At 45.7% G+C, this 23,941-nt stretch overlaps 1 long non-coding RNA gene across 2 annotated transcripts in view; it reads right to left on the reverse strand.

Moving 5' to 3' along the window:
• Positions 1–23,941, reverse strand: part of LOC137660154 (uncharacterized) — a 43,732-nt gene that overhangs the window by 11,642 nt on the left and 8,149 nt on the right. For both annotated transcript variants that reach the window (XR_011047639.1, XR_011047640.1), the window contains exon 4: positions 11,784–11,979. This is a non-coding gene — a long non-coding RNA (uncharacterized lncRNA). The remainder of the gene's footprint in view (positions 1–11,783; positions 11,980–23,941) is intronic.

Consider the following 23,941-nt stretch of genomic DNA (forward strand, 5'->3'; position numbering starts at 1 on the left):
GACTTCATCTTCTCGGAAATAGGAACCGAGACCGCTTCTAGCGTCTTGTCCTTTCTCCAGTGAACAGCTAGGTGAAATTGAAGGGGTCGGAGGTGGAGTCTCCCTAACGCGATGAACTGGTCCAGTGATGAAAGCGTCCCTATCAGACTCATCCACTGTCTGACTGAACATCGGTCCTTCTTCAGCATGTTCTGGATGCATTCTTGGGCTTGACTGATTCTGGGGGCCGACGGAAAAGCCCGAAAAGCTTGACTCTGAATCTCCATTCCTAGGTATACTATAGTTTGGGATGGGACGAGTTGGGACTTTTCCATATTGACCAGGAGACCCAATTCCTCGGTCAGATCCAGAATCCACTTTAGATTCTCCAGACAGCGACGACTTGACGCAGCTCTTAAAAGCCAGTCGTCCAAATAGAGGGAAGCTCTGATGTCTGCTAAATGCAGGAATTTGGCAATATTCCTCATCAGTTTGGTAAAAACTAGAGGTGCCGTGCTTAGGCCAAAGCACAGGGCTTGGAACTGGTATACAACCTTCCCGAAAACGAACCTTAGAAAAGGTTGGGAATCTGGGTGGATGGGGACGTGAAAGTAAGCGTCCTTTAGGCCTAACGAGACCATCCAGTCTTCCTTCCTGACCGATGCTAGAACCGACTTTGTCGTCTCCATGGTGAACGTCTGCTTTGTGACAAAGACATTCAGAGCACTGACGTCTAGCACCGGTCTCCATCCTCCTGTCTTCTTCGCCACTAAGAAGAGACGGTTGTAGAAGCCCGGGGATTGATGGTCCCGGACTATGACTACCGCTCCCTTTTGAAGTAAGAGAGACACCTCTTGCTGTAAAGCTAGCCTCTTGTCCTCCTCTCTGTACCTGGGAGAGAGGTCGATGGGAGTTGTTGCTAGAGGGGGCTTGCGCAAGAATGGAATCCTGTACCCCTCCCTGAGTAACTTCACAGACTGTGCGTCTGCGCCCCTGTTCTCCCAGGCCTGCCAGTAGTTCTTGAGCCTGGCTCCCACTGCTGTCTGAAGAAGGTGGCAGTCAGACTCTGCCTCTAGAGGACTTGGAACCCTTCTTCTTGCTCCCACGTTGACTTTCGGCACGAGCACCTCCTCTGCTGGAGGCTCTGCCACGAAAGGGCGGAATGAACCTTGACGCTGGAGTGTCCATCCTGGGTCTAGGCACGGATGGCAAAGGGGTGGCTTTGCGTGCGGATGACGCCACCAGGTCATGAGTGTCTTTCTGTATCAAGGAGGCGGCAATCTCCTTGATCAACTCTTCAGGGAAGAGACACTTCGAGAGCGGAGCAAACATAAGTTCCGACTTTTGACATGGGGTGACTCCAGCAGACAAGAAGGAGCAAAGGTGATCCCGCTTCTTGAGGACCCCGGACACGAAAGAAGCCGCAAGCTCACTAGAACCATCCCGTATGGCTTTGTCCATGCAGGACATAATGAGCATGGAAGTTTCCTTATCAGAAGGAGAGGTCTTCCTGCTCAACGCTCCCAAACACCAGTCCAAGAAGTTAAAGACTTCGAATGCACGGAAAACTCCTTTCATAAGATGGTCCATATGCGAAGGAGTCCAGCAAATCTTGGAGCGTCTCATAGCCAGCCTGCGGGGAGAGTCTACCAGACTTGAGAAGTCGCCCTGGGCAGAGGCAGGAACTCCCAAGCCGAGAACTTCTCCCGTGGCATACCAGACGCTAGATCTGGAAGCAAGCTTGGCCGGGGGAAACATGAAGGTTGTCTTCCCAAGTTGCTTTTTGGACTGCAACCACTCTCCCAGTACCCTTAAAGCTCTCTTGGACGAGCGCGCGAGTACGAGCTTCGTAAAGGCAGGTGCTGCTGACTGCATGCCTAAAGCGAACTCAGAGGGAGGCGAGCGTGGTGCTGCAGACACAAACTGATCCGGATATAAATCCTTGAACAGCGCAAGCACTTTCCTAAAGTCTAAGGAGGGAGGCGTGGTCTTGGGTTCGTCGATGTCCGAGTGTTGGTCGTCAAGATGTGCAGCTTCGTCATCATCAGAGAGTCCATCGTCTGAATGTTGAGGAGGAAGCGGCAAAGGAGTAGGTAAAAGCTGGACGGCTGAGTCCGGCAGCACGGGTGCATGCGTGACTGCACTGGACCCAACGTCATGCAACTGTTGGTCAGTCTGAGAACTGGCAACAACCATAGCTGAGTGGGGACGCAAAGCGTCTACTCCTGACTGTGGTCGGATAGCGGAGACCACCGTGGGTTGCGGAGGCTGACGCACCGCGTCAAAACACGGCAACTTAACTCCACCCTCCTGTTGTTGTGGTAGCACACGAACGTCAACGGAGGGTTCCGTGCGTCGGTGAATGTCAACATGCGTCTGGCAGGGTCGACTGCGCATGGGTGGAGGAGCTCTCACAGCTGGAGTGAGGGAGCAGGCAGCCTCAGCGTCTGCTGGGCGCACAACCGTGGTAGGTTGTAGGCTAACGGGTGCAGCGTCAACCTTCTCCGCACGATACTCCTGCATAAAGGAAGCTAACTGAGTCTGCATAGACTGTAGCAAAGACCACTTAGGGTCTACAGCAGCTGGTGCGGCAACAGACGGAGTTACTGCCTGTTGCGGTACCACTTTGCCTCTCTTAGGAGGTGTGCAGTCATCGGAGGACTGCAGCGAGTCCGAACTGACCCAGTGGCTACACCTGGGCCGTTGGACTTGCTCGGAAGGGACCTTGCGTTTAAGAGGCCGTGAGACCTTAGTTCATCGTTTCTGGCGAGAAACCTCTTCCGCAGACGAGGAATGAACGGGCTCACTCGTCTTCTAGTGGGTGGGACGATCTAGGCAAGATACGTCCGAAACCACGGAGGGAACGTCTGTCCGCTGATTAAAGCCTGTCGAACCCTTTGGTCGTACGACATTGCTTCTCCCCTGGGCTTGGGAGCTTGCAAGAGGTCCCGGACTGGGAGGACGACAGGCACGAACAGACGCACCCTCATGCGTAACACTGACACTATTCACTGCACAAACACTCACTTCACTTCCCACTGCACTCTTACCTTTCAACTCCCTGACGTCAGCCATGAGTTGATTGCGGTCATTCGCCAATGACTCGACTCTCTCACCCAGAGCCTGGATGGCACGCATCATATCTGCCATCGAAGGTTGATGAGAGCTAGCAGGGGGGTCGGGTGCAACCACTACAGGGGAAGGAAAAGGTTGTGGGGCATGGGGAGAGGAAAAATCTACTGAGCGAGACGAACTCCTCCTGATTCTATCCTTCTCTAGCCTACGTGCATATTTTAGGAATTCTTGAAAATCGAATTCCGAAAGCCCAACGCATTCCTCACATCGATCTTCCAATTCACAGGCTTTACCCCTACAATTGGAACAAATGGTGTGCGGATCGATAGAGGCCTTCGGAAGACGCCTTGAACAGTCCCTAGCGCTACACTTCCTGTACTTGGGGACTTGAGAAGGGTCAGACATCTTGAATGTCAAAGGGGGGAATTCAAAATCTATCCAAGTCGTCAACAAATAATCCAAAATTCAATAAAAGAATGCAAGGAAGTATTGAAGATAACTTCTGCACAGCGATAGCTAATAACCAGAAATGAATACTTCACCAAATAACGTGAAAATCAATCCAGAAAACAACAGCGTATTTAGTAGGTCTTGCCGGTGGCACGACAGAGAGAAAATTGGTTCTGTGTTGACATGGAGTACTTGAGTACCTGCTCGACAGATGGCGCTGTTGATGTACACCCCCACCTGTATAGCGATCGCTGGCGTATTTCGTCCTTAGGTTTTTCTGTCGGGCAGCAGAGCTGACAGCTATATGATCACCGGGTAAGTTTAATATTGAAAAAAATATTTTTTTTTCTTGTTTTTTATAATACTGCATCTCATTCCAGTTCCTTAAACCACTGAGTTCCCCTACTCAGCCACTGTCTTTTTAATCTTTCAAGTAACTTATAATAATCCCTTTCACCTAATGTTCTTATACCTTTATTTATAATCCCGCTAGCCCAATGAAGGGTATGATAAAAACCAAAATTCAAGCTGGGTCCCCTTGCCCAGTATAAATCAAGGGGTGGTGCCCAGAGCTCCGTTCTCTTGACCTGTTACTTAGGTTTTTTAGGGTATTACACCATTGTATATTTGTTGTGTAGTGAACGTCGGGTTGTGGTCAGCATTCGGACACTAGGCAGTTCGGGTGCTACCTCTGGCCACAGTCCGCAAACCACTACAGCATGTTGCAAATACACTTTAATTAGTTAAAATAGTCGACGACTGCAAATAAGGTTGAACAATTTACAAGTGACACTTGGAGTTGCCTCGTGAGCTCGTGACTCCAAATGACTTCCTAACTTGCAGCTCGAACCTCAGCATATTTTTGTTTAAATTTCAAAAGTGTTTGATTTAAAAAATCACACATTCAGAATCACTCCTATGAAATTAAATCGTAAAAAATAAAATCACTTCCATGAAATTAAATCGTAAAAAATTAAACAATTACAAATAAAAAAAAATTTCTTTTCCTCTTTAAAATTTTCATGATTTTATTTGTAATTATAACTAAAACCATGAATTCTCTACATCCAGTATTCCTGTTCCCCTGGAGCCAGAATATGACAAATTCGTAGATAATTTGTATTTTTCCTACCATACAAATCTTAGATATTTAATAGGGGTATTACTTTTGGCGTAGCTAAAATGATGAGCCATTAAAATTTAACGAGGGTTTACTACCCACACTGCTAGTTAGCGGGGTAGGGGATGGTACCTTGCTACCAACCGCCTCACACACACCTGTGCTTGAGCTCACTTTGCTTGGAGGTAGGACTTCAAGGGAGATAGGGCTGGCGGGCAAGTTTGGTTAAGTAGCTAAGGTTTGTATAGTTAGGAAAAATAAAAATTATCTACAAATTTGTCATTTGTTCCGTAACTGGAATACAAACCACGCTATTTAATAGGGGGTGACTCACCCATTAGGAAAGGTGGACATCCCTGCCAGTCTGGCTTTTTGGCTTTGCCCGGGGGCTCGTTATTTGAGTGTGTAAGCACCCGAGAAATAAGGAGTGTCCGCACCTCGCTAGAACCTTGCTACGCAAGGACTGCGGCCTACACAAGCTGTACAAGACATTTCATGTTCTCACAAGGTGACAGGAAAGACTAGTAATTATTAAGAACATGGTATTTCAATTGCCCTACTCTTGGTACTATCAAACTGTCTTTCCTGCCGTCCAGTCTTTAAAGATGGGTAGTTTGCTAACTCCTCCTTCCATATGCTTTACTCGAGCAAAAACGGCGACGAGGAGCCAGGCAGCCCGTCCGTCCGGCAGTCAGAGAGAGAGACACAAGAGAAGAGAGCAGAGACCTCACTCACCTGGGAAGGTTCCTACAATTTTGACTCGTACGACATGCCGGTCTTAGGCTAAAGGCTTTTATTGGGATACCTGGTCTATGTCACCCTCTTCTGAAAATCTGCCAAAATCCATCTGCAACGCCTTTGTGCATGGTTCGACAATGGTGAGTACCAAGAATATATAGGGCTTATTTTTAAGGTTATCATTGCGAACTCTCATTGCCTTGTGTTGCCCATTCAAGTTTTCCTGTCTGTCATTTTTAATCTCATGAAGATTCGTAATAGTTTTTTGTGGTCAATATGTTTTATACATCGTATTCTCTTGTCCTTTCAGGTGATTTAGCTCTCGGACTAGTAACTCTAGCTTATTCATAAATTCACGTTGTTAACACTTGGGTAAGAGAATCGTCTAATACATTAATGCTTCGAGTGGTTATATTTATGACGGATTGTCTCCCATATTACGACCGAGCAAATTTATATCAGATTTACCGTTCATTTCAGGATGATGTTTGGTTGCAATGTATCGGCCCTTTTATTTCCTTCCTGATACTAATGTAAACCTCAGTTGCTCAATTGTAAGGTAATTTTAAGTGGGTAATTATTCCTATGGGTATATTCTTCTACATAAATTATCATGACTTTTAGATACTAATCTTCCTGAATATTTCTTTACAGACAGCGAGCGAAGCAGAACGAAGGAAACGCCCTACAATCTACGTGAATTGCCTTGTTCTCCTACCAATTGTTTGTAACTACGGTACGTCATTTTAAAGGCTTATTTAATTATTTTTCCTTCCAACCTTTATTTCAAACCACAGATTTTAATAGTGTTCGGCTTAATTGGTGTCCAATATCATGCCTAGATATACCAGTCGCTGAGTTGGAAGCAGAGAAGACTTCTCGAGATTTACCATGATCCCTAGATCTTGGCAAAGTCCCAGAAGCTTGTCTCGGTGTCGAAGAAGGGTCGACTCCGAGTCTCCCAGGATCAGCCAGTCGTCCAGATAACGGAGGAGATGGATGCCGATCCTGTGAGCCCACGAAGAAATCAGAGTGAACACACTGGTGAATACCTGGGGTGCTGTGGAGAGACGGAAACACAGCACCTTGAACTGGTAGATCTTGTTGTCTAGGCTGAATCTTACGTACTTCCTTGAAGACGGATGGACTGGGATCTGGAAGTACGCGTCCTTCAGGTCCATTGTACAGATGAAGTCTTGTGGTCTCACTGCAAGTCTGACCGTGTCTGCCGTCTCCATGCTGAACGGGGTTTGTTTGACAAACCTGTTAAGAGCTGAGAGGTCGATGACTGGCTCCAGCCTCCAGACGCCTTCCTTACAAGAAAGAGTCGACTGAAGAAGCCTGGGGAACCGTCGACAACCTCTTGGAGAGAGCCCTTCTTTAACATGGCCTCGACTTCTGCCCGTAGGTCTTGGCCCCTTGCCGAACCCATGGCAAAGGAGCTCAATGACACTGGATCCGGTGTCAGGGGAAGTAGAGATGTTGTGAACGGGACGCGATATCCCTGACTGATTACGGAAGTTGTCCAGGAATCGGCCCCGAGTTGCTGCCACATGATTGCACAACTTTGTAGGCATCCCCCCACTGGTGGACATGCAGGGGGATTGCCAATTCTAGCGTTTGCGGCCTCGGCCACTCCCTCTAGGGTTTTTTCCTCCCCTGGATGACATTTTGCCTTTCTTGTCTCTGACAGGAAAGGGCTTCGCACCGTTACCTTTGCTGCCACTGCCGGTTTCGTCGTTTTGGACGGGCGAGGTTGTTTAAGTGCCGGAGGTTTATAGGGCTTTGATGTAAGAGCCCTATGTAGGAGAGAGTCCTGGTTGGACTTCCTCCACCTCTCAGCTGCCTGTTCCACGTCTTTAGGCTCAAACAGATTCTTTCCCAAAAGGAAAGAATGTCTGAGCCTGCTGACCTCGACGGCTGGGACCTTCGTGTGGAACCTCTCTGCCACCGCATCACGTCGTTTCAGGATGGAATTGGCCCACAAGTTCGAGACTTGGTGGGCCAGAAACTCAATGGTGCGATTGCCTAAAAGGAGGAAGGTCTCCAGGGCCTTCCTGGTGCTCTCCTTAGACAGGTCCTCGGATCGCAACAGGATGCCAAGAGACCCCAGCCAGACATCCAGTCACGAAGTAGCCTGCATGGCACACTTCGCAACCTTCTCCTGACATAGGATCTCTGTCGCCAAGAAAGACACTTGCCGGCTAGAGAGCCTCTCTAGAGGAACTCCCTTGGTGAGCTCTTCCACAGAATGGTGCAAGGGGAGAGCTAGACAAGACTCCTCAATGATCTCAAAGTACCTCCTCTGGTGGATACGAGGAGGAGGGAGGAGCTTGTTGCCAGCAGTGGAACGGCTGGAGGAGGCGAGTTCGGAGAGCTGGCCCTCAACCTTATCCCTGGCACTCTTCCCCCCTTGGGACCAGGGCAAATCCGCACTGGCCTTAGCGGGATTCTGAGTGCCAAAGACTCGGTCCAGGACTGTGTCTTTGCCCTCTCGAGGAGGAATCTCAGGGTCCGGGAACCCGTTGAGATGCCTCATCAGGGTCAGAACCTGCCAGAGGGCATGCTCTGACTCCTGTGGCTCCCCTCCTGGAGAACTGGCAGCAAAGTCTCCAGTCCCCAAAGGCTCTTCTTGGGGGGACACGTGGACGTTCTCTACGGGTCTTGTTGGCTCTGGTCGAATCCTTGAGGATGACTTGGGGATGGTCTTAGAGTCCTTAGGTTCCCTCCTGGGAGGAATACAGGACTCCAACAACGTCGTCTGTGGGCTCTTCTCCGCCCCAACCCGGGACGATTCTCCTGCACGAGGTGAGGTTACTCCCATTGGTGCGATGGGAGAACGTCTCACCTGGGTAGACTCCCCTGAGGACGGAAAATCCTCGTCCACAGGAGAGGGAGAGAGAGTCTGGGGGGGGGGAAAGAACCTTCCTCAAGGACTTCCGAGGAGCCAGCTTGGCCCTGGGAGAAGTTACCATGACTTCTACTCCTCTCTTCCTCTTCAGTGGGGTCGGAGCTGCCATTGATTTGAGGCCCAACTCAGAGAAGGCAGGTTTGAAAGCCTGCATGACGGCTGACAAGGGGCCCGAACCATGGCTGCTTACTGACAGCTATGCCGTCAGCGACTCCCTCTGGAGGGAAGGGGATCGGGTGATCCTTCGGAGTAGAAACTACAACTGGGCCTGTCTGAAAAGAAAGGGAAGAAGGATGGTTCCTGGACCTATCCGGAGTTTTCCTCTCCTTCTGCAGGAGCGCTGATCTGTGCTTGCGGGGGGGGGGGGGGGGGAGTGAAGATGACGACCTGGAGGCTCTCGTTCCTGATTCTTCGCGCGGGGGCTTGCACTGTGAATCCCGATGGGAATCGCGCTGGGGATCCCGTTGGGGGCGCTCGCACGATGGGATTTTCCCTGGTTTGCGCGCGCGGGCGCGCAGATGATGGCGAGGGCACACGGGCGAGCTCTGGCGTACAGTAGAGCGATGGCGCACTGGCGAGCGATGGCACGATGGCGCGCAGGCGAGCGTGGGTGCGCAGGCGATCTAAGACGCGTGGGCGAGTGGACGCGTTGGCGTGCTGGCGAGCGATGGCGTGCAGGTGATCGGCGGCGCGGAGGTGCGCGATCTGGCGAAAGCAGAGGGTGCACCAAAGGGTGTGCAAGCGCTTGCGCGCGCGGAAGTGATAGCTCAGCGCGCATGGGCGCGCAGGATCTCGCTGAGCTTTAGAAGGCGTGCGCGCACAAGCAGGGGAAATACCCCTAGCTCATGGGCGCGCAGGAGGGCGCACAGCAGGAGCTGGAACAGGTGCGGCGATAGAGACTGCGCGCGATGGCGCGTAGGCGAGGGCTGACGAGCAGGCGAGGTTCGAAGGCACGTAGGAGATTGCTGACGGGAAGGAGAATTCTTCCCTCCTGCGCCCAGATCCGGAGATCGTGGGAGCGCAGGTGAACGCTGGCGCGTAGGTGAAGAGCGCTGGTGAGCAGGAGATCGTGGGCGCGCGTGGCGCGCATCAGGATAAGGGCGCGCAGATGTGCGCTGGCGAGGAGAAGATCGCTAGCGTACAGGAGATCACTGGCACGCAGGTGAGCACTGGCGCGCAGGTAAGCGCTGGCGCGCAGGTGAGCACTGGCGAGCAGGAGAGCACTGGCGCGTAGTCTCAGCAACAGGAGATCGATGGCGCGTTGTCCCTGGAATAGGTGGTCTCTGAAGTGAAGTCTCAGGAACAACAGGAGAGTGCTTGCGCGCCATTGCGCGTGGGCGTGCAGGAGAACGTTGGCGCGCAGGGGATACCTGGCGCTTAAGGGACTTACTCACACTGTGAGAAAGCCCCTTTTGCCCCAAAAGGACCGATGCCCGTTGGATAACAGGGTGCGTGGGCGCCCACGGCGCGTCAGCGGCCAGGAACGGAGATGGGAGGTCAGGAGGTCTGGCAGGCGAAGGAGATCGTGAACGATCTGCAGAGAGGTCCAGGAATACAGCTGCAACGGTCAGTGCATGGCGAGGAGGATCCTCTGTGGGGGACTGCGAAGACGAAGAGGCGCCTCCTAACTCCCTTGTGGGGAGAAGGAAGGACTCTACGGCGAAGAGGAGGGCGAGCTTTCCGTCTGATACGTCCTCTGGGGGCAGCAGGCAGACCATCGGCAGTCCTCAGAAGAGGAGTCTCTATTAGTGAACTCCCCCGAGGGGGAGAATCACCTGCAGGAGAGACCGTTGGACTTAGCTCCTCCCTCGAAGGATGTTCGGAGGGGGGAGCTAAGCCTCAGCTGCATCAGGAACCATAGCAGGGGTTCGACCTAACTCGTCGGAAGCCCCTGCCACAACAACGTCAACGATAGACAGAGGATCAACCTCTGCTACCGTCGGCGACTGTTTGACAGCAGCCCCCAACCTGATTATGTCAAACAGGGCTTCCCTGAAGGGTGAACCCTGAAGCCCCAAGGAAGCCCAAAGCTGCAACAAATCATTGTTACAAACATTGTTATCAGAAATATCCTCCCCCGGGGGAGGAGGAGGAGCTGCCTCGCTATGGGAGGCAACTCCCTCTCCCGAACCCTGAGGTTGGTGAACGTAAGTATGGCCTACGCTACCACTCGAAGGCCTCTCGGGAGAGACCGATCGAGTGGGAGCTTCGGAGGAGGTTCGGGCTACGGAAGAAGAGTCCTTGGGATTTTATCTCTTCCAGAAAACCCCTGGAGGAGAAATATCCCGTTTGGACTTCTCCTTCCGGCGCCGGGAAAACCTCTCCCACTGGGAGGTAGACCACTCCCTACACTCACCACACTTTACTTCTTTTACACCGTTGGCCCCTGCAAAAAGGACACAAGGTGTGAGGGTGTGTCCACTGCCGACATATATGTTCCGCAAGGGCGGTCAGGTAAGCCTGGACACTTCCGCATGGTAGAGGCCAACTTCCAAACACACTGAAAAGAAAAAGCAAAAACAAAGATCAAAGGCTGTCAAAGTAAGCGAGGGTGGGAGCAGACACGTCTGATCGTCACCCGAGCCAAAAGCAAAGTGAGCTAATCACAGGTGTGTGAGGGGGGGAGGGGTAGCTTTCTAACCCCTCGCTAAAACCCTTGTTAAAATTCTGATGGCTCGTCATTTCAGCTACGCCGAAAGTAATACCCATATTAAATAGCGTGGTTTGTATTTCAGTTACGGAACAAATCAATGCTTGAGAGTGAATGTAAATATTAGGAGAGTAGCACATACTTGTTTTTTTTTTTTGTGGAAATTGTTCTTTGGAAAGTTTCTAGCAGCTTAATGGCATACCAAGTAGGTACAGTATATACAAGATATTAACTTGAAGCCAATCTACACTGCCGTAATTTATTTTTATTTACTTTAGTAAACAACCTGGAACTCTCTGTATTCCAAACCAAAGTTTGAATGGTTTATCAAAATATTCTAGACAAGAAACCTAAGCCTTACTTGTGCTTAAAATTATCCTTCCCTTTCCTTCAATTGAGTCCCACCTCCAACAGTGTGTGGTAGTCAACAATATGAACATCAGTGCAGAATCATGGAAATAATTGGACTTTTAATAATGACATTTTTTATTTCCATAGTCAACTGAAGTTCAAATACATATCCCTCCTCCCCACCACTGACTCATAGTATCAAAAAAAGGGATAATGAGAACTTCAAAAACTGAAGAATAGATTAAGAGCCGCGGGAAAATGGAAAAATTTTAAATTCTATTATTAATATCTGATCACCCTATCTTTTTTTACGCTGACGGCCTGATTTTGCTGGCTTATGGATTCAGCAACGATACAGTTTAATACCAAGAATGTCCAACTTACTTGTAGTATAAGTTACCTGCAGGGGTACAGAGAAACACATTGAAATAAATACAGTACGCATTCGACACGTCAATTGCGGACGACCGTACGTACACTGGAAAAGAACTCAAACTGCAGATCGTTACCTGATGTTTCCATCTTCGCATCCGTTGCCGATTGGAACGAGGCAGTTAATCTGTCCAGGATGGCCGGCATACCAATCGTTGTGAAAACCGAAGTCTCCCCACTTGAAGATGAACATGACCCCTTGGCCGGATCCCACCACAAGGCGGGAATCGTCGCGAACGAGGGTCATTGCAGTTAGCTCGCTTTCGTACATTTCTGACGGAAATGGAAAATGTTTATGAGTACGTACATACATATATCAAGGCACTTCCCCAATTTTGGGGGTAGTCCACATCAACCAAATGAAAAAAGGGGACCTTTTCTCTCTTACATTCCTCCCAGCCAGACAAGCATCATAAGTGGTGGATAAAAATGAATTTATGAATAAAAATAATTTATATTGCCAACACCAAAGATAAATCATTATTTCAAGTGATGATCTATACAGAAGGTGCTCAACTTACAAACATTCGTCATACAAACATAAAACCAAATGAAAATAACAAAGAAAAGAAAAGAAATACTGTAATAAAATGACAAATTCGTAGATAAATTGTATTTTTCCTAACCATACAAACCTTAGCTATTTAAATAGGGTATTACTTTCGGCGTAGCTGAATGACGAGCCATTAGATTTTTAACGAGGGTTAACTACCCCCTCGCTAGTTAGGATGCTGCTTTCCCCAAGAGAGGGGAGGATGAAGAAAGTAGTAAGGGCCAGACATACTTCTTTCATTCATGCAGTTTAAAACCGGGTAACAATGCCCTCAACCTTCTGCTACCTGTCCATTAAGGAGCCTGAGGTTAGACCAGCTGTTGTGTAGCCACCACAGGGCCGATAGAAAAACGTATCGAGGCTCCTGTGGGTCACGTCCTGCAGGTAGCGGGCTGTGAAGGTCGTTAGACGCTTCCAGACTCCAGCTTGTAGCACCTGCGTCACAGACTAGTTCCTCTTGAAGGCCAGGGACGTTGCGATGCCTCTGACATCGTGTGCTCTAAGGCGACGTGACGGAGGAGGGTCTGGATTCAGGGCGTGATGGATGACCCTTTGAATCCAGGCTGAAAAGGCATTCTTGATGACCCTCCTCTCCGTCCTCCCTGTGCTCCCAAAAGGGCTTGCACGTGAGGACGAACTGCAGCTGTCCTTTAAGATAACCCCTCCGACTCCTTACTGGGCATAGTAGGAGAAGGTCTGGGTTATCAGTTACAGAACGGGGACTCGAAATCCTGAAGGAGTCGAACCGAAGGTCCAGGACTCCAAGATTTTGAGTCTAGTAACCAACTCAGGGACGAACCTGAACGTTACCTTCACCTATCCTCTTGAATGGGCGACGTCGTACGAGAGACCATGAAGTTCGCTGACACGCTTGGCCGAGGCCATAAAGCTTGAAACTGGAAGACGTTTCCTCTGTATACGAACCTCAGATAACGTCTGCAACTTGGATGTATCGGACCATGAAAATAAGCGTCCTGGAGGTCCAATGATACCATCCAGTCGCCTTTCCTCACTGCTGCCAGCACAGTCCTCTGAGTCTCCATAGTGAATTTCGAGTTCTGGACGTAGCGGTTGAGGGCGCTCACATCCAGAACCGGTCTCCATTCCCCTGAACTCTGGGGAACTTGGAACAAGCGGTTGTAAAACCCTGGAGACTCCAAATCCTGCACCCTTTCTATAACTCTCTTTTTGAGTAGAAGCGACACTTGCAAGTGCATGGCTTGCCTCTTCGGTTCTCTCTTGTACTTGGGCGAAAGATCCACCGGATCTGCGACTAAAGGAGGCTTTAATACAAATGGAATTTTGTATCCTTCCTTTAGAAGACGTACCGACCAAGGATCCGCTCCCTTCTTCTCCCAGGCCTGTCAGAAGTTGTTCAGCCTGGCTCCCACTGCTTGAAAGGGAGAGCAGTCAGACCCTGCCCCGGGCTGGGCTTGGCTCCTCTTTTCCTTTGCTTCCTTGCCTCTGGCTTGAAAGTACTTCTCCCTGTAGGTTTACCCTGAAAGGGCTGAGCAGAATGAGAATATGACGCCCCTTCCTTAGTTCCACGAGAAGAGAAGAACGTAGGCAAAACCTTACTGGCTGTTTTAGTAACCAAATCCTGAGTAGCCTTCTGAGTCAGATTTGCAGCCACTTCCTTAACTAAATCCTGCGGAAATAGAGCCGAAGACATGGGCGCAAAAAGCAACTCCGATCTCTGACATGGAGTGACACCCATAGAGAGGAAAGAACATCAAGTAGCTCTTTTCTTTATAACTCCTGCAGTAAACAAAGCAGCCAGCTTATTAGAACCATCCCTGACTGCTCTGTCCATACATGACATAAGTTGGATAAGACTACTTGTGTCCGTGTCCTTCATCTCGGCCACTTTTCTGCTCAAGGCTCCCAGTGACCAGTCCAGTAAATTAAATACCTCAAATGCTCTAAACAATCCTTTTAAGAGGTGGTCAAACTCCGACATTGACCACCACACTTTAGTCTTTCTCATGGCCATGCGACTGGAAGAATCCACCAGGTTTGAGAAGTCTCCCTGCACAGACGCCAGAGCTCCCAAGCCTAAGACCTCTACCGTCTCATACCAAACGTTCGATTTAGAGGCTAACTTAGCTGGTGGAAAAGCGAAGCATGTCTTGCCCATAGCTTTTCTTGTATCCATCCATGCTCCCATTAATTTCAATGGTCTCTTAGAAGAGCAGGAAAGCACCATTCTTGTATAAAAAGAAGTCTTCACTATCTTGCCCAAGATAAACTCAGAAGGGGGAGATCGCGGAGTAACTGGTGCAAAATTGTCTGGAAATAATTCCGAAAAGACTAGCATTAACATTTTGAAATCCACCGCATGTTGAGGTGGTTTCTCCTCCTCTCCCTCCGAGATATCCTCCAACTGTTCCTCATGAGAGAACCTCATCCTGATCTTCTAATTCAGAGATTGGGGCTGCGTTTTGACCCAAACGCTGAACTCCTGTGCAGGTGCAACAGTGTCCACATGGGCGCGCTTGCGTTGTTCCATATCCGTTTCCAACTGAGTCACTCGACTTGCGTTTGCTGTCACGATTGATTCTATAATGGGATGAGTCTGGCTGGCACCGCTCTGCCGCCTCCTGGCACGCCGCATTCACGCGATGTTCGTGCTGCCGCTCCGAGGAGCCCTGGCGCGTCGCGCTCACGCGCTCTGCCCATTCATGGCTCGACTGGTGTGGGTCGTCACGCTGGCGCTGCTGGCGACGTTCAGCGCCTTCAACAATTAACTCCTGAGGCTCGCCATGTTGCCGCTCAGGCTCCGCTTGCTTCCATCCTGCCGCTTCGCGGCTCGCTCCGCCATTCGGCGAACGTTATCACGCTAGGACTGAATATCGGCTGAATGCTCCTTTAATATTTGTTGTGAAACAGAGCTCTGCCGAGACAAATCTACTCCCACCTTCCGCTGAACATTGAAACTGGGAGACCACCTGTGCGATATCACGTAAGTCCCAGAGACAACAGGCCGCCTGTGCGACAACGGGTCTACCACCGAAGACTGACGCCCAGCCTCACTGCCAACAACTGGTCGATAAGACTATCATCGACGAGAGCTGTTGTTTCATGTTCAACAACGTATTCCACTTTGGATTGTTTTGAGGATATAATTGTACAGCCTTTTCTATAGCGAATTTGTCCTCTTCATCGCTCTCCAATCCTTTACCCCTTTCGGGAAAAGAATCCCAGTCCAAAGGAAGAGGTGGAGCATGAATCGTCACACCAGAACCAGAAATTAACTCCGTATCCGAATCCATTACTCTATCCCCATCGGAACCCACATTCGAGCGCTTCGCAGGAGAACACTCGTCAAGGGACCGAAAACGTTCAGGTGTTTCCCAATGACTACAACCCGGCTGTTGCGGGGAGGAAACGTGCGGCTGTTCCACTGACTGAACTTTCCTCTTAATCGGTCTAGATTCTTTACGCCACCTATCATCACGTGACTCCTCATCTAAAGAGGGAGACAAAGCACTAACCTCACTTTTTCTATGGTGAGGGTGACCGCCCTGAGCTACGCCATCAGGATCACTCGAGGGAACGTCTACGCGACTGATGAAGCCTCTCGTTCCCTTTCGCCCTACGACATAACTTCTCCCCTGCCGGGACCTTGACAGAGGTCTTAGGCTAGGCGAACGACAGGATCGCGCAGGCGTGCCCTCCACTACACTGTAAACACATTCGTCGGACTTTTAACACTTGATCAATCCCTAGTCCAACCACTTTAAAGTAAATTAATTTCTGACATCATTTGTTTTTTGTCCGCTGCTAAAGATTCAACCCTCACACCAAGAGCTTGAATTGCGGATAACATCTCCCTCATCGTAGGTTCTTTCGGCTCTTGATCTACCACTACGGGGGAAGACATAGGATTAATTACATCAGACCTAGATAAATCCACAGAACGGGACGAACTACGTCTAATCCTTTCTTTCATAATTCTATCTTTCTCTAATTTCTGAGTATAACGCTCGTAAGCTACCCACTGACTTTCCGTTAACGAAGAACATTCTTCACACCGATCCCCATAAGCACACGATTTCCCTCTACATTTAACACAAATTGTGTGCGGATCAACAGAACCTTTAGGAAGTCGAGTCTGACAACCTTTACTACACTTCCTATATAAAGGGGAGGGGTCGGCCATATTGAAAAGTGACAAGAGAAAATTAAACAATAACAGAGGTCAAAATAACTAAATAACCTTACAATAATAAAGATTTCAAGAATATTTGAAAAGGAAAACACCAAAGCAAAAGCCAACAAAAACAAAAAGACAGAGTACATCACCAAATAAACCATCCAATTGAATGTAAACAGCGAGTGAATTTTCAACGTTCTGACCAGTACGACCGGCAGGAAAAATCTTAAGAAGTGGGATTAGTTCTACCTATAGTCCACCAGGGCGCTAGTGTACACCTGACATACCTGCGTTAGCCGCGAGTTTTTAAATACTTCTGCCAAGGCGTCGGGAACGCTAGCCATTCTTATATAACCAGCGGGTAAGTTTTATGTTTAAAATATAGGTATTGTGATATCCCCATATGTTGTACATATGCTAACATATCTTATTTGTCTGTTTATTTTCCATTTTCTTTGTAAATACATCACCTTATTTCAGCGCCATCTTCATTCTATTCTCATTATTTTTTGTTTACACTCACCTTCCTGCTGTAAATCATCCCTGTTTTCTTACCTTACATGTTATAAGGTAACCCCAAAATTATTGATTTGGTTAGAATACATTCTCACCACAAGATTCATCTACCTTGCTCACCCATTCACTTTGCATTGCTTATTGTTGTTGTTTTGAAGTGCTTTTTCATTATTTTATTTAATAACCTAAGATTAAAGTTTTGTTTATAACATAGTTTATTGTTCCTGTCCTCCCATTATCCTGCTGTTGATGCTTCGCTTGTTTGCAACCAGCTTTAAGAAGATACATTTGATCATAATCGACAATCTTATACACTCGTAATAAGAAACAAGTGAATTTGGAAGTCTACCCATATGACTTCTATTTTATTGTGTGAACAGAACTGCCGCCCATTGTAAAGGGGTAATTGTTTGCACAGTGGTTCGTCACAAAATTGTTGGGGGCCTGTCCGGGATATGATGTGCGATATGATTCATCAAATTTATATCGAGTGATTGAATCGTGAAAGAACAGTTCCAGTGATTATGAACAGTATCGAGTGTTGTGTTGTGGCGTACCAAGGATAAAGGACGACAGTAATAATTCCAAGGTAAGGTAGATGTCTCATCTCCCTCTCATTAGAAATTTATGTATAATATATGTCTGGGTAGTCATTTGGTTGTAAGAGGAACAAGTCACGCTTAATATAGTTAAGACTTAGGTATGCTGATTGTCCAGCTTCTAAACCACCCTTATTAATTGAAGATGCCTCCAGTAGGTAGCTTTTAAAGTTTCGCCTACTCAAATCTCGTATCCCAGAGATTTCTCATAAAAAAAAAAAAAACTGAAGCCCGAAGATTTTGCCATTTTTTAAAATCGCCATTCAAAAGTGATATTTGGGAAATAAGTCAAATTTCATTATACAGTATGTGATTTATTAAATTAAGTTTCTTTATGAGTGAAATTTCCTCCATCTCGATTTCATTATAAAGTGATTTATTTTGTTATATAAATTTCTTAAGTGAAATTAGCCAATTTCCAATTTCGGAGATTTTCTTAATTCTAATCGTTATCTCTAGTCAGGAAATTAATTTATATATTGTTTGGTGTTAAAAGTACTATTTTGGTGTACAAATAACATTTACGTGTCGGTAAATGAATATTTAAATACTTGTGCAAAATCTAAAGTGTTAAATTACTCCTGTTATATTTTTAAAGCGCATGCTACGTATTTTGTCCAGTTTGCGCATTACAGTATTCTGATAATCAATTACTTTAAACTAGGTGTTGATTATTAACTAGATACTTTATCATAACGAGAATAATATAGTATTTATATAAATTAAAAGGTAACATTGTAAAGTTATCGTATTAAGCTGGTATAAATTAAAAGGAAATGTAAACTAGAACGTGCTAATTAGGTATGTTTAAAGTAAAAAATACCTTTGCGTTTTAAAGCCTTGTTTACTGATTCAGTAAAATTGTTGTAAAAGTTTGTGATGTTAAGCGCGTTGATTGAGTAATTATGAAGTAGTTAGCCCCGTGTTCAAGATCTCGAGCGAAAAAAAAAAGAAAGAAAGAAAAAAAAAGAAAGAAAAAAAAATTGGTCAGTCTTTAACGGTGAATAAAAGTTTTATAGTATTATCATAAGTTTCGCGAGACTTAATTTTGTATTTAAGCTATTTTTGTGTAATGTGATTTAATCATATAATTTTTTAATTTTGTGATCTCTCGATCTTGTAATTTTGTGATCATTATTTTGTATTTCTGTGATCGAAAGATTGTTATTTTGCGAACGTATGATCTTATACTTATTCTTATAAAGTTTGGATATTTATTTTAGTTTGTACTTATCTTGCGCCACGGGCGACATTCAAAATGCCTTTCAACTTGCAACAATTTATTGTATCACCACGGGATCATGTGGAATCTCTCACAGTTGCCACAAAAACTAACCTAAAGAATCTAGCTCGCCATTATGATGTACAGGTTCCCGCAACTGCTGTAAAATGTGTAATTCTCAGTCATATTTTGAACTTCCTTGTAGATGAAGATATTGTTCCAGAAGAAGAATTGGCTGACGTTCGAGCTCTAACCGTTACCAATCCAAATGGTGACTTAGATAAACTACGTCTGCAGCTGGAGTTGGAAAAGATGAAGATGCAAGCCGCAACTGCCGCTGCTGATGTAGAAGAGAGGAAAGCCGCTGCTGCTGAACGAGACGCAACTGCCACAACTCGGGTAGAACGAGAGAAAGTTGCCACAACGAGAAAGAGCCGCTGCTGCTGAACGAGCCGCAACTGCCACCGCTGAGTTAGAAGAGAGGAAAGCTGCTGCTGCTGAGCGCATGGCTGCTGCCGCTGCTTCCCTAGAACGTATCAAGGTGGAAACTGCTGCAACTCCTTTGGAGCAACAAGAAAAAGAAAGTGAACAGAAATTGAAGCAGGAACAGGCTCTATGGGCAGTAAAACCGCAAATGAAGAACCAGGACGTAGCCATAGAAAACGAAGCTCTCCGTGCTAGGCTGCAGATTGAGAGAGAAGCGGCCACATTAACAGAACAGGATCTGGCATTTATAAGAATGAAAGAAAAGGAAGGTGGTAAGCTAATTCCCAAACCCTTTGATATGGGCAAGGTGCCGAAATTGCTGCCCACATTTGAAGAACGGGAACCTGATAACTACTTTTCTGTGTTCGAAGACACAGCCAAGAATCTCAACTGGCCTTAGGACAAATGGTATTTGATCATCCGGAACTCATTTAAAGGTAAAGCATTATCTGTATGTGCCACTATGTTAGAAGAACATGATTATTTCATAATTAAGCAGGCAATCCTTGATGCTTATTCTATTACTGCAGAGGGATATAGGCAAATATTTCGTAATAGTCAGAAGCAAGTTCAGCAGACCTTTTTAGAATTTATGAATGGAAAGATTAAACAGTTTCAGAAGTGGGTCGACAAAGTAGATGTCAAAACTTTTGCGCAGTTGAAAGATTTAATAATAATGGAGGAGTTCTTAAGGAAAATACCAGGTAGCATTAATGTGTATCTAAGAGAGCAGAATGAATCTGACCCTAAGAAAGCCGCTTTAAAGGCAGATGACTATGCTCTTATTCATAAAGTAGGTAAAGCTCCATATAGAGAAACTAGACCTAAGGAAACTTGTACATACTGCAAACAAGAAGGACATCATATTTAAGAATGTCCTGATCCCCATTGTGCAGCTTCATACTTAAAGAGAAAACCTAATTCCCCTCAATTCTCTCCTAAGCAAATGAATCTGCCCAAACAGGAACCAAAACCTAAGGTGGAGAAGAAAAAGACCTTCCATTGTGCATCACACGAGTCCCAAGCGTTTGCACCCTTCACTTGCTCAGGCAAAATAAATGGTAAACCTGTAACCCCATACTCAAAGACACTGGATCCTCTCAAACGATCGTCTCTCCTAAAGTAATACAATCTAAAGGTGAAACTCACAGGTATGTTGCAGTTAATGACCTAACCAGTAAGTCTATGTTGCCTCTCAATAATGTAAACCTTCATTGTCCTTATTTCTCTGGAACTACTGAAGTAGCTGTAAATCCAGAACTGTTACCATGCAAGAATGTAGATGTAATCCTGGGTAATGACATAGCTAACTCTGTTGTCTTAACAAACTTAATAGCAGTATCTCCAGGTGATGTTGTACAGGAGGAATGCTTAGCAGTGACACGAAGCAGTAAAAAGGACACCCCTACTGAATCATCATCAAACCCGTTGTAAGTCTCTGAACCTATGGATTTCAACAAGTTGATGAGTACATATAAGACCCAGCCTGATTCCTTTAGCTATCAACAAAGGAAAGATGTCACTCTACAGCAGTGTTTCAACCAAGTGAAACCAAAGGATACCAACAAGTGTTCTTATTTTTATATTAATAATAATGTACTGATGAGAAAATTCAGGTCCAGCAAGAACAGTCATCTAGAAAACTGGAAAGATCTACTCCAGGTAGTTGTTCCTAAGGATATAAGACCTCTGATCCTAGAATTGTCTCACTCTCCTGACTCTCATATTGGTATCACTAAAACATATGAATGCATCAGTCAAGACTTTTATTGGCCAAACATGAAGAATGACATTAAAGAGTACGTAAAAATATGTACAACATGTCAAAAAGTAAGTAGTCCTAATGTGAAAGTACCAGTTGTACCATTAAAACCTATACTTGTGCCTAAAGAACCTTACAAGTAAGATCATAGTAGATTGTGTAGGCCCTTTGCCTAAGACAAAAAGGGGACATGAATACTTGCTTATGGCCTTATGCCCAACTACCCGTTATCCATTTGCAGTACCCTTAAGAAACATTTCAGCCAAGAACATCATAAAGTCACTAGTGTCCATATTTACTATTGTAGGATTTCCAACTGAACTACAATGTGATCAAGGAACCAATTTCATGAGTCATGCATTTAAAACAGCTATGAAAGATTACCATATAACCCAAGTATCTTCCTCAGCTTACCATTCACAGACCAATGGAGCATTAGAACGCACTCACCAGACCATTAAAAATCCACTCCGGAAATACATCCATAGTTCAGGTAACGAGTGGGATTGCGATTTGAAACTGATCATGTACATCATACAAGGAGTTCGAAATCAGTCTACTGGTATGTCACCTTTTGAACTACTCTTCGGTCGACGGCCACGAACTATCCTCAGTTCAGTCAAAGAACGCATCCTGAAGTTGGGAGATAATGAGGTACCTCTTTCCCAATATATTTCAGAACTCAACAAGAAACTTTCAGATCTTCACTCCATTGCCAAAACTAACTTGATAACAGCTCAAGAGAAGGTGAAGATTAACAATCATAAAAAGGCTAAAACCAGAAGTTTCAAAGTAGGAGATGCAGTGCTGCTATACCATCCGATTGCAGGCTCTCCCCTACGAGAGAAATACCAGTGACCATATACCATCACTCAACGTATCTCGCCAAGCAACTATAACATCGCCACTCCAGATAAGCGTAAGTCTACTCAATTAGTCCACATAAACCTCTTAAAGGCCTATTTGTCTCCCTCAACAGCTGAAAGTAAAACGGTAATGATTACTAGTGCCATACCATACATAGATTGTCCTATGGATCAATTTACAGATGATCCAATAACTGCATCTTGGCAGGATTCTCAAAACTCAAAGATCTTGGAAAACTTATCAGACTATCTACAACCCTTATCTGCATCAAAATGTAAATCTTTAGTAGCTCTATTCCATGAATTTCCAAGTATAACTTCAGATAAACCAGGCAGATGCACCATGCTAGAGCATGACATCAAACTACAATCAGGTGCTGCACCCATTAAACAAGCTTTCTATCGAACATCACAAAAGAAATTGGGTATCATGAAAGACGAAGTGAACTACTTGATAAGAGAAGGATTGGCAGAACCCAGTGCGTCACCGTGGGCTTCCCCATGTCTCCTAGTAGGAAAGAAAAATGGTAAATTTCGTCTTTGTACCGATTACAGGGAGATTAATAATTTAACAATTAAAGATTCGTATCCTCTACCAAGAATACAAGATATCATTGACTAAGCAAGTAATTCGACCTACTTAACCCAAATAGATTTGTTGAAGGGTTATTACCAAATTAAATTAACAGAAACAGCAAAGGAAATTTCTTCATTTATCACTCCATTTGGATTATTTAGTTATAACGTAATGCCATTCGGATTAGCCAACTCACCTGCCACCTTCCAAAGAGTAATGTCTTTAATTTTAATTTGAATACAGATTATTACCAATAATTCTTAAGATATAACGATGAAAAAACTTAGTAATGTTCTCAATAAATGTGAATATTAATATTATTGCCTCTGTAAACAAGTGTGAATATGTAAATAAAAATATTCTTAAAAGTAATATTCATTTCAGAATTATCATTTACGTGTTCAGGGACTTCCACAGAAAGATTCTTTAAACCAAGGTTCAAGTGAGCATTGATCTCCAAATCATGAAGTCTTTGTATTGATCTGTTAACAATACCTTTCCTAGTTTTTACATCAACACTGCGAATCAACCCATCCCTTCCAGGGTATACATTTACAATAACTCCAATAGGCCACTGTAATCTGGGCATATGATCTTCTTTAACAAGCACAGTGCTACCAACATTCAATCTACATTTTTGGTTAAACCCCTTAACTACAGGGGGTAGATTTGCTATGTAATCTTTCCTCCACACACTCCAAAACTGTTCCAACCTTTTATTTACAATTTCTTCTCTATCACGTAGATCATCTGGAGTTACAACATACGCTTCAATGTCAACAGGGGGTTTAGAAGTTATATTCCACCAAGAATAAAATGAGAAGGGGTAAGATAATGTTCAAAGTCTGGCTCATCACTCACAAAGGTCAGAGGTCGAGAGTTTATGCATGCCTCAATTTCTACAAGAGTAGTCTCTAATTCATTCTTACTTACATATCTAATTCCCAAAGTCTTTTTCAAGGCTACTTTAACTGACCCCACAAGTCTCTCAAACCAACCTCCCCACCATGGTGATCTTGGTACGTTAAACCTCCATTTAGGTGCTAAGTGTCCAAATACCTTCTGCACTTCCGAGGAGGCTGCGACAAAGGTTTTGGCATTATCGGAATAAATTACGCTCGGAATACCTCGACGAGCAGCAAATTTCCGTAAAGCCTGCATAAAATCGACCAATGACATGGACTCCGTGAGTTCCAGATGCAATGCTCTAACTAGCACAAGTAAAAAGCAACATATATAATTTCTTTCCTGGATAATCAGCACTAAATACTGGCCCTGCAAAATCTATACCTGTAACTGCAAAGGGAGGTGCTGGAGTAACCCTCAAATCAGGCAATGGGACAGCAGGTTGACTACAAGGACGGCTATTGTGCTGGCAACAATCTAGACATTCCCGTACAACAGTCTTAGCCATTCTTCTTACACCAGTTACATGAAAACTAGATCTTAATGATGAAACAATGCTGTTTACACCAGCATGTTTTAGAAACTTATGTTG

Source organism: Palaemon carinicauda, chromosome 20 (genome assembly GCF_036898095.1).
Source record: "Palaemon carinicauda isolate YSFRI2023 chromosome 20, ASM3689809v2, whole genome shotgun sequence".
Classification (NCBI taxonomy): Eukaryota; Metazoa; Arthropoda; class Malacostraca; order Decapoda; family Palaemonidae; genus Palaemon; species Palaemon carinicauda.